Below are 19,521 nucleotides of genomic sequence, written 5' to 3'. Positions count from 1 at the left end.
CTAGTTGTTCTTTTTTTCCATCTGAATATGGACTGTGCTTCAAACACTGAACATTCAGAACATGTAAATAAGTGTCTCAAATCACACATTTAAACTTGAACTTGAGGTTCCGCTATTCTGAGTTAGCAAGAAATGGTGTGCTTATATCTCACACCCATTTGTCGACTGTCTTTCTCAAAGATACCAGAAATACTTATCCTTTCAACAGTGATGTGGTCACTTACTCAAGTAGACTTAGCTACCTAGTGAGTAATGCAAGAGTTATTATAGATTTTCTTACATGTGAATGTATGAATTGGAAATTCAGAATGAATGTTTGCCTCCATGGGAAGCCTGTGGATATGCCCTCAAGTAACAGAGTGGAAGTCTTATTTGTCTCAGTCTTCTGGGATTGAAATCAATGCTACAGAGGTATACACACATATGTGCACACACACATATGTACATATGTATGTATAATTAGAAAGCAACACAACTAATTTGCTTCAGGGAGAGTGCTTTGGTAACAAGCATAAAAATGGCTAGATAGACCCTCCTTGGTGGCGCAGTGGGTTAAAGCACAGCACTAAGAAGCTTAAGCCACTTCCGCATGAGTTGATTCCTGCTGCCCTGGAGGTGACCACATGGCGAGGTAGACCTCTCCTGACCCGCCCGCTGCTCCCCTCAGCAGTGTACTTCGTTGCTTTGCCTGTTCTGCTCCCCACCCTGCCCCTGGTGAATTCTCTCACCCTCCGCATCTCTGGTCTGTGTCCCTGTTCTGTATGAATAAATAAATAAATCTTAAAAAAAATAACTAGATAATGGGCCCTCCCTGGTGGCGCAGCGGGTTAAAGCACTTGGGCATGAGTTCGATTCCCGCCTGCCCTGGAGGAGACCACATGGCGAGCCAGACCTCTCCTGACCCGCCCACTGCTTCCCTCAGCAGTGTACTTCGTCGATCTGCCTGTTCTGCTCCCCACTCTGTCTCTGGTGAAGCCTCTCACCGCCCCTGAGCCTCTGGCCTGTACCCCAGTTCTGTATGCACAAATAAATAAATAAATCTTTAAAAAAAAATAAAAAAAATAACTAGATAAGAACTCTATAAATGTTACTCTTCCAGCAGCATGCCCAATTTTGCTGCCTCCCAGATAGAACTAAATATTTTACAAAGTTTACTACTTTTTAGCTCTTGTGCCCAAATTTTAAACTAAAAATCCCTCTCCCTATTATTTTTAGAAACAATTACCCTTCCTATACCAATTTTTCTTTGAGGTCATTTTGGATTCCTTTATTTAGAATTAAATAATCTCATCAGTGCAGTTATGTAGATCTCTTCTATAGAATTTAGAATATTTATAAAGGTTTTTAAGTTCATTGAGCACTGTAAATATTTAGCATCCCCCTATGTTTAGAATATTTCAGATTCTTAGCAATTAATAATGTTTAACCTCATATATCAAATACTTTACTCTTTATTCTAAAAGCAATTGAATCAAATCAGATTATATTGATAAGGTTATCAATAAGCATCAGGTTTGTATTTAAAAGTCACTCTGATGGAGTGAGAAGAATCATTTGGATATGGAGAACAGTTCATTGGAAATGACCAGTAGAGTTATTTCTGTAATTGAACAAAAAAAGATGTTGGTTCAGATGGATGACTGTGAGTAGAGATGGGATACTATTAAAAAGTCTAGATGTTATTGTGATCACATATTCAACTAGTATATAGGGTGACATAAGGTAGAAATAAAAGGTGATTCCTGAGTTCTTAGGATAGGAAACTTGGCATATCATCTTGGCATTTATTCTTCTCTCTTTCTCTCTCTCCTTTTTTTAATATATATATATATATGTATATGCATATCATATATGATATATGCATATCAGCCCAGAAGTGCAGAGGTGGTGAGAGGATTCACAAGGGAGAGTGAGAAGCAGAACAGGCAGATTGACAAAGTGCATTGCTGAGGAAAGTAGCGGGTGGGTCAGGAGAGGTCTGCCACGCCATGTGTGTCACCTCAGGGGTATAGCTATACCCTGAGGTATAGCTCTCTAAGAGAATTAATGGGGGGAGCATTCAGTGACATATAGTGTTCTGTTGTCCTCACTGTCTATGAAGATTTTCTAACTTCCTTTTTCACATTTATATGACTTCAATTCATGTGTCATTTTAAGTATTTTGTCAGCAGATTCATTTATTTTCCATAACACCTAGAAAATGGTTGTAGACATATTGAATACTGAAAATAAAAAAAAAAAATGAAGTGTTTGTATAATTTTATTGATGAGCATTTGAGCAGAGGAGACCATAGCTACTTGGAAGCAAGCTTTGTATTTGGGTTTTACTGTCCATTTACTTAGTCAGTTGTTTTGTACGGGAAACTAAAACTCTGCTACTATCTAAAATATGATAGACTTCCAAGATCTTGGGTTTTAACTGATCTATATAACCCTAATTTTTTTTTTTAAATGCTGAAATGCATTTGAATGCTATAGAGGAATTAACATTCATAGGAGGCATGGCGGTTATGTGCTCAAAAAGAACAGATTGGCCATAACATGGTCTGCTTGCGATGGGATATTAAAGACCAGCTCTCATAATATTTTACTCCACATTTATAGATTTGCTTCTGCTGACAGAATACTGGAAATGTAATTAAATGTTTAGTTTAATTAAAATGGAAAATAAAGCCTTGTTCTTAGAATTTCAGCACAACCCCCATAATAGCCAACACAAGTGATTATGTATCTCAAAAGCATGTACACTGATTTTTTTACCTGAATATATATTTTTCTAATGCCCAATTAGAATTACACTTCTATATGGCACATTCCACAAAGCAAATTGCATTGTCATTTCCACAGACAGCGTTTATATGCACAATTCATCTAAAGTATCTGCCTAAGATATTTTTCCCTTCGTGAGAGTATCTTTCTTATAAAGGGAGCACATTTCTTCCTTTAATTTTACCTATTTTCAACAATTTTGTTGTGATTTTGAAAATAAAATACTTCACATATAAAAAATTATTGAAAATGTATCAACATTTCATGTTTATTAAGTCTATCATAGCCATGAAATTGTGTACCATATGTATCATGGATATATGTACACATGCTTATATACATGTACATATGTACACAGACTCACATGTTTGTGTACATGTTTGTGTGTGTACATGTTTGTGCTGCTAAGTACTGTGTTTTATTTCTTTAAAGTCATAGTCATGTTTACCTAAACAATTATAATAGTTACTTTTTAATTGTAAAATAGTACGTGTTAATTGGCTAATATATGGAAATAGAGGTAGAAAAACTGAAAGTAATTTCATATTCCATCAATTTGAGCAGAATACTTCTTTTCTTCCAATGTTTTTTGTTACTGTGTTAGTTATTTACAGGAATTATAAATACTATAATGTTTAGAAAACACATTTCACAATGTTTAGTGAGAATAAAGCATTCCTTCTAAGCTTGACACCTTGGGATTATTCCAATTTTAAAATCTTCTGATAGACAAAGCTGTTGTAAATATATTTGTTGTACTAATGATCTTCAAAAAATCATTTCTTTATTATTTTCTCCTATTGAAAAAATAAGGTACTGAGTGCACTTTAGTCTCCTAGTACATTTCACTTATCATCATTAGCTTTTTAAATCTTTGCATTTAAGTCCCAAAAAATTAATTTTGGTTTTGACTTCCCACGTCTATTTGCTACCTACTGATATTTCATCTTTTTATAGAGAACAGGAAGTCTGTCTTCCTGTCCATCTTTCATCTCACTTTCCAGTTTCATTAGTAATATTCTTTTGGGTGTTGTATATAACTTGATTTTATGTTAATTGAACATCCAATTACTTTCCTATGCTTTGTGAATTCACTAAAAGGACAAGACAATAAGTGGTTTCCATTCATTTGGGGAATCCTTTCACTTTTGAATCATTTAGGTCTATTGTTGATTTCCCGGATTTGTTTAAACATAAAAGTAAATCCGTAGCGGGTTTTTCCTTATCCAGACTCCTAAGTATCTCTACTGAAAAACCCTATTTATTTGTTTGAAGAAAAAAATTAATGATCGCTTTGGCTTTGTCCATTCTGTTCTGCAATGGGTATTTCTGTGTGTGCCAGCATCTACCCTTTGTTTATATTTACTTTTTGTGCTTTCTCACTTCTTTATTGTCTCACTTGAGCCATAGATATGTAGATGGTTGACTCTAGATCATCATTAGTTTGAACTGTGGGGGTCCACTAATTGGGGATTTCCTCTCCATCAGGTCTGCATTCACAACCAATTGCAGAACTTGATTTTAAATAAGTAGACCCATAATAGGTATGTATAGAGTACATTGCTGTGGACTACAGTTTTTCATGGCCAAATATATTTTTCCTGATATTATCTTTGATTATATATGGCAAGCTATGGAATTGTGTTTTAATGCTGCAGTGAGAAATCTAAAGTCAGTTATTTTTCCTATCTTAAAGTATCTTATTTTCACTTATGACATTTTAAGATTAGGCCAGAAATTTTTGTGTCCTTTTTTAACTTTTCCATTTAAACTTTGGTGAATTTTTCCAATTTAAAAATCTGTATTATTTTTCTTCATAACAGAAATTTAATTTATTCAGTACTCAAATGTATTTTTCTTTCTATTTTTATGTAACTTTCTATGTTTTGAGGAATACTACTAATATGTATTTCTAAGTACACAGTAAAATTTGATATACTACCTATTGATTTGTATACTTATACAATCTCTTTGTAGTCACATCTTTGAGGTAATACATTCCTCAATTTTTTTTTCTTCCAAATCAACAATGTGATCAATAATTGAGATCTATTCATTTTCAAAATGTTATTTACGATCTTTTCACTCAATAAATGTTTCCTGTCCTAGGACTTTATTAATTTCTAAGGTTACTAAGTTTTCCATCTTAGATTTCTTCTCATCTGCTCTTAGCTTTCTTCAAATGCTTCTTATCCTTTACAGTGTAGTCATATTTATGAATAAGTTAATTCAGTCAAGAATATAGAAAATATTAGGTAACCATGCAGTAGGTTAGGGGGATGTCTCCATTCCGCTTCCCTTATGGAAGGGAAGTTGATTGTTAAGCTGAAATGTAATGGTTAAGCTGAAATGTAAGGATTATTAAAAGTTTCTTTTAGTTTTCATATACAGAAAACAGGAAGACAGTTGAGGACACACTCATAGAAGGATTGTACCCTGATGCATTTGTTCTTCTGTTTGTTTGGTGAGAAAGAGAAATTGAGAGCTTGTTTCTGGAGTCTGGTTAAGTGAGGATGCTAAACTGAACCAATAAAAAGTAATCCAGTCAGATTCAGACTATGGTGCACACTGCTAATGGGTTAAAAGATTAAAAGTGAAGAGGCCCTCTGTGGTGCTATAGTGGGTTAAAGCACAGCTGTGAAGATGTCACAGCCACTGCAGCATGAGTTCAAGTCCCAGTCAGGAAACTGACCCACAGGGCATATTCCTGGCCAGGGAGGTGACCCACATGGTGCAACAGACCTCTCCTGACCTGACTGCTGCTTCATCAGCAGTGTATTTCATCAGTCTGCCTATTTTGCTCCCCACTCTGTCTCTGATGAATCCTCTACTCCCCTGCACCTCTGGCCTGTACCCCAGTTCTTGTTTGCATAAATAAGTAAATCTTAAAAAATAAAAAGTTTAAAAGTGAAAAATCAAATGAACGCCAGTATATAAATGTAGCAAATGTGAATTGTTTGACTTTAGAGAATACCTCTAGGAAAGATTCTGACTAGGATGTATTGGCTGCAAGTTGTGTGTTAGATTTTCTAGCAGGAAGAAAATGGTTATTTTGTGGTTATACCTATTTAATAAATTGAATTAATGCATGCTTACTCACTAATAGTGAAAGAAGACAAAGATTTTGAGTAGAGAAGAGACAGAAGTTGAGGAATGATTATCTTGCAGAATTAAAAATAGTAGTTGGGAAATAAAGTATAATTATTCATACAATACTAGTATGAGACACTTGTCCATTTGAGTATGTGTTTTAAGATCAAAGAGAGAGTAATTACAGAGTCGTAAAATATTTTTTACCAACTTTAACCAGACAATGCTTACTTTAATCTTCTACACATGACGCTCTGATAAACACATGCACACACCCACACACACATACACACACACATAGAGAAACACATTTAATATGTTGTAACTTTAATTAAATATGCAGATTTGTCTGAATCCCATAGTCTCTGTGTGCCTTGTTTCCAAACCTGAGGGAGAAGTTTGACTCCTGCAAATGTTATGTGTATACATTTATCTTTCTTTCCCCTTGACACTGTATAGTGCTGATTGCAAACAAAATCAGTCAGAATTTGGTAGAAACAACACTGATCATATCTGAAAATAAATGCATTCACATAAAATGATCTTCACTGTTTTAGTGATGCTTTTGCAGAAGACACACTGAACAAGCAATTTTTTTTTCTTTGCTTAGGTTCCTTTTGGGACTTCTGTCTCACATATTCAGGGTTGTGCTCTTTGGGTTCTGTAATTGGCAAACCAATCCCCTTTTATCTCTAGACTCTGATTTTTGTCCTCTGGAACGATGAAATAGAGAAAATCTATATCTTTCCTGAGCAGATTGTGGATGGCAGCGGATCTCTTCCTAGTCCTTCTTGTCACTTTTCAGAGCAGCAGGTAATCTCCATAGCAGAAGTCGTCAACAAGTGAGTCAGAGCACTATCAGGAAACACATTATACTTTGTTTTTCGCCTGTAACGTGTTCTCTTCTTTGGCACAGTCACTTATAACTCGGTAACATTTTGAAGATGCGACTTTGTCGCATACACTTTCACAAAATCATAACTGTAGCCGAGAGGATAAGTTTATATTATCTCTGTTATTTACTATTTACTGAGTATATAGTGTGCACCAGATACTAACATGTGACTGATTCAGATCACCTCCCTGAATATATGGCCTATCCCCAACTTCTCCAAAAACATACTAGTTAGTATCTATTGAAAGAGGAACGTATTGAGAGTTAGTACTTGTCACTATCAATACATCAACTAAGTAGCAATGCCAGGATTTGACAAAAATTGATCTCTACCCAAAATCTAAGCATGTTTTCAATTTGTTGAATGAAAAAAAAAAAAAAGAGAGAGAGAATGGCATAAGTATTTCTCATTAAAGGTATCTGTAGAGCCTGAGAGGCCTCATCCTGGGAGTCTTTCATCTGATACAATGATGAACTAGATATCAATTAATAACTGAAGGAGATTGTAGTCATCGCCTGCATATTTTATCTGTTACAGGGCAGGGAGAGGAATACCGCTGAACGCCTACATGGGTTTTCTAAATAAGTTCTGCCATCCACCGCATCGAGATAAAACATATAAGACCCTTAACAGAAAGGGGCTTTAGTACAATCAGTGTGCAATCCAGCAAACATAAAGAATATAATTTCTAAATAAAACACCCAGAGTTACCCATCCCCATGGATAAAAGTCCACCTACAAATCTAAAGCACCTTCTAGCTGGGAGCCACAGAAAGGGTCAGAAGTGGCCAGACAAGTCTGGGAAGAAACGAGCAAAATCAAATCAAGAAAAATGCTGCCATTGCCAACCTCCCCACAGATCTCTCACCCACATCTGTTTCAACTGCTCCGGGACCAAGAAGAAGCAAGCACAGCTTTTTCACATGTCTCTCTGCTCCCTGTGCCTCCTTCAGGTCTCCTTCTGGCTCCATCCTGCCTCCTTCCCCCTCAGTCTCCTCTCCAGATCCGTCTCCCTGCTCAGCTCCTTCCTCCTGGGTGGGACAGAGAACCTGGGACTTCCCCTTTATCTGGGGACTCCCCTGTTACATTTTGCCATTTATGGTTATTTTGCCATTACAATCTGTGTTTGAAGATTATGGAGTGGGTTATGGTGTTGTGAAGTACGGGAAGGAAATCCACATGCACATACACATATATAAAACACATAGGCATATATGATATACACATGTATATATGCATATATGTACAAATGCATACAGCCATTCAGATGAGCAAATGCATTTATATATTTTTTATAGATAGTTGGTCTTCATCTACAGTTCTGGGTGAGAGCTTCCCCTTCCCCCATAGACTGCAATTTCCTGAGTGTGGAGAGGATTAAAGCCTTCTCTTTTTATGTTTATCAAATGGCTTTTGATGCTGATGACTGAGGATGGGGACTGGGACAGGTGATACAAGGGGGGAGGGTAATAAGACTTCTATTCCCACCTTCCTGTCCTCCTGTGTGGGGGTGGGAGAGGGACTGGACACTGAGGTCAGTGGTCAGTGAGTTAGTCTATCATGATTGTATAATAAGGCTGCTCTAATGGTGCAAGTGAAGTGGCTTCCAGGCATTTCAGATTGGTGAACCTGGAGATCTGGAAAGAATGGCTCACCTAGGGAGCGCTTGGAGGCCTGTCCCCTGTGTCAAGCCCTGTGTATCTCTTCCGTCTGGCTATTCCTGAGTTATATCTGTAACATATCTGTGATACAGATCTAAAAACTTCTGTGCTACAATAGGTTCAGTCAGTTCTAGTGAAACTTCAGAAATGATTTCCTAAGTGGGATTAATGCTCTTTGAGTTAATATGAAAGCAATACCCATGGATGCTTGTGATACCGGGGGAAATTCAAATTGCAGCCAAAATAAATAGAAAGATTTAAGGAACTTTATAAATGAGAGATTCTGCCTTGAAGAATTGTGATATGAAAGCCATAAATGTCAATCATGACTAGTTAGTAATCACGGGTAGAATATATGTTTAGACACAATGTGAGTAAAACAGATGATTATAATTAGGAACACTGGCAGTTAGAAGAGACTTTCATCTGCAAAGAGGACAATGAGGATAGCTCCTTTCTAGAAATGACTGAAGTCTACATATACCTTTCTGAGGAACAGCTGCATTCTAGGAATAACCCAGATCTGCCTACAGTTTTGTGTTGCTACTGAGAGGTCTGAGCAGGACAGTGAATTTGAAGCCCACTTCTCCTGTCTGTCATGCAGTTCTTACAAACTATGATGGCTGAAAGAACTGGGCTTATCCAAACAAAAGCCTTACAAAGAAATGATGTCAGCACCCTGCACACAATTCACTTGCAATAAAGAAAGGAAACAGCCCCACCCCCCTGTTACACCAGGTTGGTGTACGAAGCTAATGCAACTGTTTCTGCATGAGTCCACCCCAGGCCAATGGGGTGACCAACATGGCGCAGCAGACTTCTTCTGTCTCACAGGCTGCTGGTTGCTTCACTCAGCAATGTGTTTCAGTCAGTCTGCCTGTTCCGCTCCCCACTCTGTCTCTGGTGAATCCTCTCACCCCCCTGCACCTCTGGCCTATACCCCAGCTCATGTATGCATAAATACATACATCTTTAAAAAATGCAAACACATAATAACATAAGGTTGCCTGAGATACAGGTAAACAGAATCTGTCTCTGGTGAATCCTCTCACCCCCCTGCACCTCTGGCCTATACCCCAGCTCATGTATGCATAAATACATACATCTTTAAAAAATGCAAACACATAATAACATAAGGTTGCCTGAGATACAGGTAAACAGAATCCATTTAGATCTTTCTAGCATGTTAAGTTAACTCTAGTGATGAGAAATTACTCTGGACACGATTTCTAGACAGTGCTTTGGAGATGCTATTCTCCTTTTAGATTGTTCTGTTCTTTTGTTGGCTGATGGCCTGGCTAAAGTTTTCTCTGTGATGATTCAATTTTGTAGTTAACAATATAAGTATATAGTGGCTACCAGTATTATTGTACACTCAGTTACATCTACAGTTACATGTTTTGGTGATCAAGTTCTCTTTTCCATCTCTTGCTTTCACTATATTCTCTAATTTCCTTTAAGAATAATTACATATACTCACTACTTGGAAGTGTTTTTATAAAGTATCTCTGAATAAGCAAGGAAATGGTAAAGTATCACTAATCACACATTCGGAAATGTGAGATCAAGCTTCTTGTGCATTAAAAAAAATATAAGATTTCATTTGACAATTTTGCATGCCGTAGAATATGCAAATATCTATTACACTAACTTTGATCTATTTTTAGGTAGACTTTTTTTCTATAGCTACCACACTTATTGAGTTTCTGCATTTTTACATCACCAGATTTTATAAATAAGAGAAATTTCAGCTTACCAATCTGTAATATAAAGTTCAACTTACTAAAATAACCTTTAAAAATCATATAAATGTAAAATTTAGTTGATCTGCTCAGTCTGATCTTCTCTTCTGTCTTCTCATTTTAAATGTCATACACTCTTCCCTTCTCCCTTTTTGTTTCTTATCACTCAGGATTTCTTAATCATTCACTCTGTAGAAATGTTTCTCTTGTCCTTCATGGAATCTAACAGCCTATATTGTTAGTATTGCTTTGTGTAGATGACTCATAAAATCATGTCTCCCCCTCAAAACTATTTCCTAAACTGCAAGTGGGTTTGCATAACTCATCACAATATCTAGCTAACACTTCAACCTCAGCACATTCTAAATTTATGATATTTCCTAACCAGTAGTAGGCTTTTCCCCTCCTTCTTACTAATTACAGTGTCATTTTTTCCCTAGTATCATGTTTATAAGCAGATTCAGTCTTAGATTCATCATGCTGTGGATAATTATTTCTCTAAATAACTACATTACATGTACCTTTCTTTTGTATCCATTCTTCTACCTAGTTGAAAGCATTCATTGTATATTTCTGGATAATAACTTTTTCATCTTAGAATTCAACACACAGAGTGATAAGCAGCCACCGTACTGATCATGTATTCTATCTATAATTTTGGTTTGCTTTTAAGTTTAAGTAGTATGGAGATTGTCCCCACTGGGCCAGGCCTTTTCTTACACGAGCTTTATTCATCCTAATTCGAAGTACAAAAGTGACTAGCATTTATCTAGCTCCTATCACCAATTCACCATGCAGTTGGCTAGCATCTCAGTGGCATGAAAGTAGCATGCCTGTCAAAGGGCAGTTATTCTCGCTGCTTAATTAGCAGAAGTTCAGGCAAGAGAAGGTGGTAGAATATGCTAGATTACATGAAAGTAGAACTTGAGATAGAGCTAAGGGGTGATTTGAGGAATATCGATAAATTAAGATAAATTGAGCTTGACTAATTGGATTAACAGTACTGATCAGTAGGCCTGCTTCAGAGGCATGCAGTTTTTGTAGTAGACCACAAACCTGCATTTGAAAGACTCATACTTAGTTTACTGCTTGCTATGGCCATGGTGAAATACCTTTTATTAGATTAATTTAATTTTGTGTAGAAGAACTGGGGCACAGGCCATGTGTGTGGGTACTGAGAGGATTCACCAGAGGCAGAGTGGGGAGCAGAACATGAAAATCTACTGAAATACACTGTTAAGGTCAGCAGCAAGGAGACAGGGAAGGTCTTCTGCGCCATATGGGATAGATACCTAGCCAGGGATAAAACTCAGGTCCTGGAAGTGATAGTGCCCAACCTTTAGTCATTCTGTTCCAATCCACGAAAAACTGTGAGGAGAGGAAGACAGAGCAACAAGGAGACAGACAATATTCATTTTAATAATGACTAGAAATTAAAACAATGAGGTAAGTTTCAGCTACTGCATGAGCACATTGAAAGAGAGATTTTTGCTCAGGTGTAGAGAGTAAGAGGATGCTCTTTTCATTAGTAGTACTCGGGAGCAAGAGGGAGTCATGTGTTTTGGGAAATGTGTATATATTTTACTTAGTAGTTCTGCCTTGGGGAAGTCCATTCAAGTGCAAGTCAGAGAACCAGGGGAATCTCTTTATAAATGGAGATGTTCACAGAAGCATTGTTTATAAGTTGAAAATCTTGTAGAATGTATCCGTATTCAGTGATAGAAAAAAGATATTACATAAGAATGTTGTGCAATGAAAATGTTGACATTTTATTGATACTACTTGGTAACAGTTTTTCATTGAATAGAAAAATCTGACATAATAAAATGTAAAAGATAATATGCACCAATTTCTAAATTGTCTCATAGGAGGCTTCTAGGGAAAATAAGAAAAGTAAGTTTAAGAGGTAATATACTCTACTGTGCTCTCTGGTAAGGTCATAGATGCATATTAACGAATTGAACATAATTTTGAAAAGACCAAATTTGGTGAACCAGAGGTTCTGATTAATTGAAACTTTAAATAACCTCTGTTTTTATAAACTGAGGTTATAAAAATGATTTTAAACAATTGCTTCTTATCTGGTATTTTAAAAATTGTATGCCATATGTAATATCTCTGGGATGGTAAAGATTCTACAATGCTTCAGTGTCATTAAAATATTAGTTGCGGGCCCTCCCTGGTGGCCCAGCGGGTTAAAGCACTGCACTGAGAAGCTTAAACCACTTCCGCATGAGTTCAATTCCCGCCTGCCCCGGAGGTGATCACATGGTGTGGCAGACTTCTCCAGACCCGCCCGCTGCTCCCCTCAACAGTGTACTTCGTCGATCTGCCTGTTCTGCTGCTCCCTGCTCTGTCTCTGGTGAATCCTCTCACCCTCCGCGTCTCTGGCCTGTACCCCAGTTCTGTATGAATAAATAAATAAATCTTTAAAAAAAATGTCAGTTGCTATGATATAGTTTCACAAAGGTAAATGCAGTTGGATATGGGAGGTTGAACTGAATATTATTCCCAGGACGTTCCATCAAAGTTATAGTTTTCTCTTTAATACAATGCCCCAGGGCAAAGTTTATTTATTTGATATTTTTTTTCTCTGCCACAGAATGGATCCCACAAAGCACATATGATTGATTTAATAAATATATAACGAGTATTTATAAATTGGGAGTCCACTAACTTATTTATGTCAAGGACTAAGGTAGATCATTTCACAAGTGTAACCCCAAGTATTAAATTCAGTGATTAAAATAGGCCTACAAAATGAGGGTCGTTTCTAATGTTACAAGTCAGGTAAATTTAGAGAGCAAACACCTTGGTTACGCATCTGTTTACCTTTAATGCGGCTAGTAGATCTACGGCCGAAGATCTTCCAACTCCTATATATGTCTTAATGAAACAAACTATGGTGTCTTATGAGCACCATATACCAAGTACTCATAAGTAGTTACTTCAATTAGGAGACAGGTATGAATATATTTTATGACTAATGATTTTCTCATCAACTTATGTAATTTTGTTTAATCCACCTAGGAAGCCAAGTATGTTATGAATACTGTTGTGAGCATTATAAAACTAGTCACACACAATGTCATAATTTGCTTGGTTCCAGCAAATACTAACCACTATTTTTAATATTTTGAGCTATCTCCAGACTGGTTTTCATAGCATGGTGTATTAAAATCAGGTATTGACACACTGTGAAAGTAAATTTTGGTCTCAAAAATATATGTCAGAATAAGAAACTTTTTTAGATGAGATGACCATTTTTTTCTGAATAGTGGAGAATGGATAAGGTAGGGAGGACTAAAGGGAAAGAAAGGCAAGTGGGATCATCTTAGTGCCAGCGGCAAGGGAGTGCCAGTTCAGGCTAGCCATGTCAACTGAATGCCTCGTCATGTGGACAACCAAAATGGAAATTAACTTTGAACAGCTTGTTTATTTTAATGCATTTATGTGTTTGGTTTCTCTACTACCAAATGTGAGTAAAATCATATAGTATTTGTTTCTTTGTGTGACTCAGTTGACTAAGGATAACATCCTTAGGTCCTTCTATATTGTCAAATTTCAGGATTCATCTATTTTGTTTGTTTTGCTATGTAGTATTGTAGAGTGTCTCTATCACAATACCACGTTCTTTTTTTTTTTTTTTTAAAGATTTATTTATTTGTGCATACAGAACTGGGGTACAGGCCAGAGGTGCAGGGATTGGCAGATACACCACAGACAGTGTGTAACAGAACAGGTGGATTTAATGAAATACACTGATGGGAGCAGCAGGGACACAGGAGAGGTCTGCTGTGCCATGTGGGTCACCTCCCTGGCTGTGCATTGAACTCGTGTTGCAGTGGCTGTGGACAGCTTCAAAGTGTTGCATAAAACCCCTTGCACAACCAGGGAGACCCCACAATTCCACATCTTTGTTCAATCGTCCTTTAATGGACATTTCTATTGTCTCCAGCCATGGTATTTATAAATGCTGCAATAAAAATGGGGGGATACAAATTTCTACTCATATTAGCATAGTTTTTTTTTTTTTTGTATTATTTGGGTAAATATTTGGAAGTAGAGTAACTGGATCATGTAGGATTCTACTTTTTTTTTTAAGATTTATTTATTTATGCATACAGAACTGGGGTACAGGCCAGAGGTGCAGGGGGTGGTGAGAGGACTCACCAGAGACAGAATGGGGAGCAGAACAGACAGATTGACAAAGTACACTGCTGAGGGGAGCAGTGGGCAGGTCAGGAGAGGTCTGCCCAGCTATATGGGTCACCTCCGGGGTGGGGATGGAATTCATGCTGAAGTGGCTTTAGCTTCTTACTGCTGTGATTTAACCCACAGCACCACCAGGGAGGGCCCAGATTACACTTTTAATATCTCCAGTCTACTTTCAGGATTTCACCAACTTATATCACTATCAACATATACAGGGTTTGCTTCTTTCACATACTCTCCAACATGTTTCTTGTCTATGGCATAAAGCTGTGCTCATAGCTGCCAGTTTATATATTATTGTCTTGACTTGCATTCCCTTAATGAGAGATGATGATTAACTTTCCATGTGCCTGTTTGCCATCTACTTGTCCTATTTAGAGGAGTGTCTATTTTCTGCCATGCTTTAATCAGGCTGTTATTCTGGTGTTGAGTTTTATGACTTATTTTAATGTGGATTCTTAACCTTTTGTCAGATGGCTGATACCTTCTCCCATTCAATAATGTGTTTTCATTTTGATGATAGTTTATTTATTTATTTTTTTACTTGCTGTGCAGAAAGCAGTGTGATATATAGTCTCCTTCATTTATTTTTGCCTTTGGTTTCCCTACCATTGGATTTTCCCCAAACACAACCCCATGACTCATGTCATAGAACATATTGCCTATGTTTGATCTGTGTTACAGTTTCAGGTCTTGCATCTATGTCTTTAATCTGTTTTAAATTAAAGCTTGTTGATAATGTGAGGTATGATCTAGCTTTACCATTGGGCTGTTAGTGTTTCTAATACAACTTATTGTTCTATTGCATGCTTTAACTGCTTTATCACAAATGGTCTAAGTATGTAAAGGGTCATTCCTGGATGCTCAACAATGTTCCATTGATCTGAGTCTGGCTTTATTCCGGGAACATAATGTTTATATTCCAGTCACCTGTAGTCAGAGTAAATCTACCTCCATTTTTCTTCTTTTTTTTTTCCTCATGAGTAATTTTGTTGTTTGTAGGCTTTTGTATAACCAAATACAGTTCATATATCTCTTTTCTATTTCTAGAAGAATTCCATTTTTCTTTTAGTAGAATCTAACTTTTAAAGAAATATATATATTTGAGGTAACATTGGTTTACAACACCAGTGAGAGAGGCCATTGGAAGTTTGATAGGGATTACAATGGACTTGAATGTCACTTTAGAAAATGCAGCTATTTTAACAAAGTTCTTTATTACAGTCAGAATATTGTTCCATTTGTTTGTGTCTATTATTTATTTCAACAATGTTTTTTTTTTTTTTTAAGATTTATTTATTTGTGCATACAATTTGTGCATACAGAACTGGGGTACAGGCCAGAGGCTCAGGGGCGGTGAGAGGCTTCACCAGAGACAGAGTGGGGAACAGAACAGGCAGATCGAGGAAGTACACTGCTGAGGGGAGCAGCGGGCGGGTCAGGAGAGGTCTGCCGTGCCATGTGGTCTCCTCCGGGGCAGGCGGGAATCGAACTCATGGGGAAGCGGCTTTAGATACTCAGTGCTGTGCTTTAACCCGCTGCGCCACCAGGGAGGGCCAATTTCAACAATGTTTTATAGTTTTTGATGTATAAGTATTTCTCTAAGAGGGCCAGTATTAACTATGGTCTTCTTATAATACAACTTTCTAGGTAAATCCTCAATATCTAGAGGTTGAGTAACAAAGTTGAGTAAAAGCATCACTACCCATATCTTGATGCTTTTAATTTTATTAAAGGCACCCATTTACTCTGTGGTGACTATTATAATTTAGCTGATTTACATTGAAATTACTATTAGCATAAATCTCAAAATTTTCTTTATAGGTTTTTATTCTAAAATATATTTATATATTTCATAGTATGTATAAATATATTCATATTTAACATTTCTATTAAATAGATTTAATAGAAGTCATGTATTTAATATGTTCTAGTTTTGGAGGCAGATATATTTTTTTCTTCTTCATTCGATTTGAGATACTACTCAAGTTTTTCAGGATATTTAAAGGCAGTTTTCAGTTCTTCTTCCTAAGAGTGGTTGCTTGTAGAAATTTCTGTGGATGACTTTAGTGTGTATCTCTTTGAGAAATACACGATCAAGGGTGGCTTAGAGTTGAAGCTCCATAGCTTATTATTAGAACTTCTACTTCCAGTAAACATCTTTCTATTTCTAAGCATATGGAAATGGTACTTCACCAGTTGCTAAACCAGATAATCATTCTCAAACTTTTCCATGTTGGCTATACTGAAATCATAAGAGATCTGTAATGACCAGTGAAAGGATTAAGGATGCACATCTTCTCTATTTCTATCATAGAAAATGAATGGTTATTCTGAAATGTGTTTTGCATGATTATGACAGACTGTATGATCTGTAGTACTTCTTACACAAGCATGTAAAAAATAAATTGGTTATTGCTTTATGCTTTCATCAGTTGCTTATCTGCATGAAAGCAGAGCACCGTATAAAATGTGATTATTGCGCCGCTTCAATGCGAGTTCTATCCCTGGCTTCCAGAGGTGACCCATATGCCAGGCAGACCTCTTCTGACTCACCCACTGCTCCCGTCAGCAGTGTACTTAGCCAGTCTGCCTATGCTGCTCCTCCCTTTGTCTCTGGTGAAGCCTCTCACTGCCCCTGCAACTCTGGCTTGTACGCCAGTTCTATATGAATAAACACATAATTTTAAATAAAATGTGATTATTACAATTTCAATAATCACTTTAGTGAAGAATGAACCATAGTACCACCTGTGTGTAGTTAATTATTCTAAGTTCTACCTGATCAAATGTGCTTATATTCCTTCTAGTCTATCTTATATTTCATTTGCAAGTATTGCATACCTTGAGATCCCAGAGTAAAAGTGGGCATTCGAAGACATCTAAAAAGATGACTGTCTGAATCTGTCTCTTAGAGAAAGATCCCAGTTTATCATTACAGAGTTATCTTTCCAGTTTCTCTAGCCTGACCAGCATCAATCATGGTGTTAGATGCCTCTGTGTCACCAGAGAAAATAACCCTTATATCTCTTCTATGGCAATATAAGTGGGGACTCAGGATCAGAAACATCCAGGCTTTCTGTTTTAGAGATTAGCTTTGTAGTAAATTCTGCTGACTGATACATTGCCCGGTCTTTTGACGTAATCTTTGACATAGGAGACAATAAGTAGCTGTCCACCATCCGACATTCCCCACACAATATGTTCCCTATGGGTTACTTACTTTCTTGCTTTTAACTTGAAAATACAAGCGATGCACTAAGTGCCTGACAGCTCTGCTGTTCTACAGCTCAGGGACATTGGTGTGTTTTCAGCATAGCACTTTGGAAACCATTTAAATATTGTGTTCATGGCGCCATTGGGTGATGACGACTCTAGAGCCCTTCATCTAAATCATCTTAGTTCTCATAGATAAAAGTCCTTCTCTGGTGAGTGTATTTTTTTTTTTTTAGATATGGATTTCATTGTTTGGTGCTTCTGACAAATCCCTCTGCAGGTCACCCCACTCAGAGGAAAGTACCTGTTAACTTCGATTATGGGGATCCACTGGGTGTGCTTATTATGGTTTTAGCAAGAAGAGCCACCAAAGAAGGCTAGCAAACACACACTTTGTTTTCAAGTATATCCCCAGAATGTTCTGTGCTGGTGTCTCCACAGAAGCTTCAGGAAGAAGCTGGCAACTCAACATTTCTTTTATTCAACTAGAAGTAGCCAAATAGTTAAGCTTCTTTGGAAAATGTCATGATGTGAAAATTTAAAATTAAATTTCATGACCTCTTACAGACCACATGTTTCTCTTTATAACTACTAGATTTTTTTGTAACTATTCTTTTCCTTGTGTTCCCTGGGCTTCATCAACATAAAGGGATTTAAAATGAATTCTTTTCAATAACCAAAAATGAGTAAGAACTTATGTGTGGATACAATGCTAGGAAAATCTCATTTAAGTCAGAAGCTGTATGAGAGAGAACATAATACAACATAATACAACATTGGCTCATTATCTTAATGCTACTGTTTCTGTTCCATTTATCCCTGAGAGTTTAGATTTTGGAGTTTTCCAAACTCTAATTGTTTTCTCACATCTTCCTTAGGAGTAACACACTGAAACATATGATCCCTTCACAATTGGAATAATCCAATTCAAGAACATTTTCATTTTTTTTTCCTGTTGGCTTGTTGAGTCACACCAAGATCCTAAACCATATTCAATCATTCCATATTTTACATTAAGTAAGCTAATTAAAGGCAGTCAATTATGACTCTAGCTACGAATGTAGGAACATTCCAGCTAATTTTTTTTTTTTAATTTCCTGGAATAGCAGTTAGTTTCTACCACCACAACATCTTTGATCTTTCTTAAGGCAGGAGACTATAAAAGAGGAAACATGATCAGAAGTTAACTAACCTATATTATAGTTTATTAGCGATGAGAAACAATTCCACAGATTTTCTTACAATCATTGCAGGATCCCCTAGGATTCTTTTTTTCCTTCTAATTTTTAAAGTGCAATATTCACTCAGAGAGTGAAGTTGTCTCCACAGGTTCAAATGCAGCAAAAAGCAAAAGCAAACTGAGAATCCACATCTCCTGGCTTTTGGAGGTCTGTCAGGTCCATAGCACCATCTGCCTTAAGTTTTTTTTTTTTTGTTCAGTTGAACCTCTGCACTTGAACATGCATAACTATCAACTAACCAGTTATAACACTGTCTTTGTGCAATGACGGAGCATCTTATATAATTCTAAGTATATCTTCCACGGGATCTGTGGAGTAACTATTCAGTTTGGTTAAATTCTGCACTGGTCTACTAATACTACCCTAAATGAGGATGCCTGTGATTCTTAACGAGTGCGTGTGCTTGACTTTGTACTGAGAAAGCATTTGGAAGTTATTTCAGTTGTTCACATCAATCTTCAAAACAGCCAATCAGGTCTGAAATCCTGTTATCAAAAGCTGTGCAGGTTACAAATTGTTTTAATTTAGTCTAGAGTAACAAGATGTGTGTGTGTGTGTGTGTGTGTGTGTGTGTGTGTGTGTGTGAGAGAGAGAGAGAGAGAGAGAGAGAGAGAGAGTTTTCTTGACACTAGCAAGGTATTGGACCTATGCTGCATTTCCTGTTCATCTTCACAAATACAAACTGACCTCC

The 19,521-nt window shown here is 36.9% G+C and overlaps 1 protein-coding gene and 1 long non-coding RNA gene across 6 annotated transcripts in view; one reads left to right on the top strand and one right to left on the bottom strand.

Moving 5' to 3' along the window:
• CDH18 (cadherin 18, type 2) overlaps positions 1 to 19,521 on the top strand; it is a 658,667-nt gene that overhangs the window by 309,927 nt on the left and 329,219 nt on the right. The gene's annotated exons all lie outside the window — the stretch shown is intronic.
• Positions 1 to 19,521, bottom strand: part of LOC105853359 — a 35,839-nt gene that overhangs the window by 15,071 nt on the left and 1,247 nt on the right. The gene's annotated exons all lie outside the window — the stretch shown is intronic.

Source organism: Condylura cristata, unplaced genomic scaffold (assembly GCF_000260355.1).
Source record: "Condylura cristata isolate star-nosed mole 26May11 unplaced genomic scaffold, ConCri1.0 scaffold00007, whole genome shotgun sequence".
Taxonomy (NCBI): Eukaryota; Metazoa; Chordata; class Mammalia; order Eulipotyphla; family Talpidae; genus Condylura; species Condylura cristata.
The sequence above is the reverse complement of the archived record's forward strand: the minus strand, read 5'-3'. Positions and strand labels throughout refer to the sequence as shown.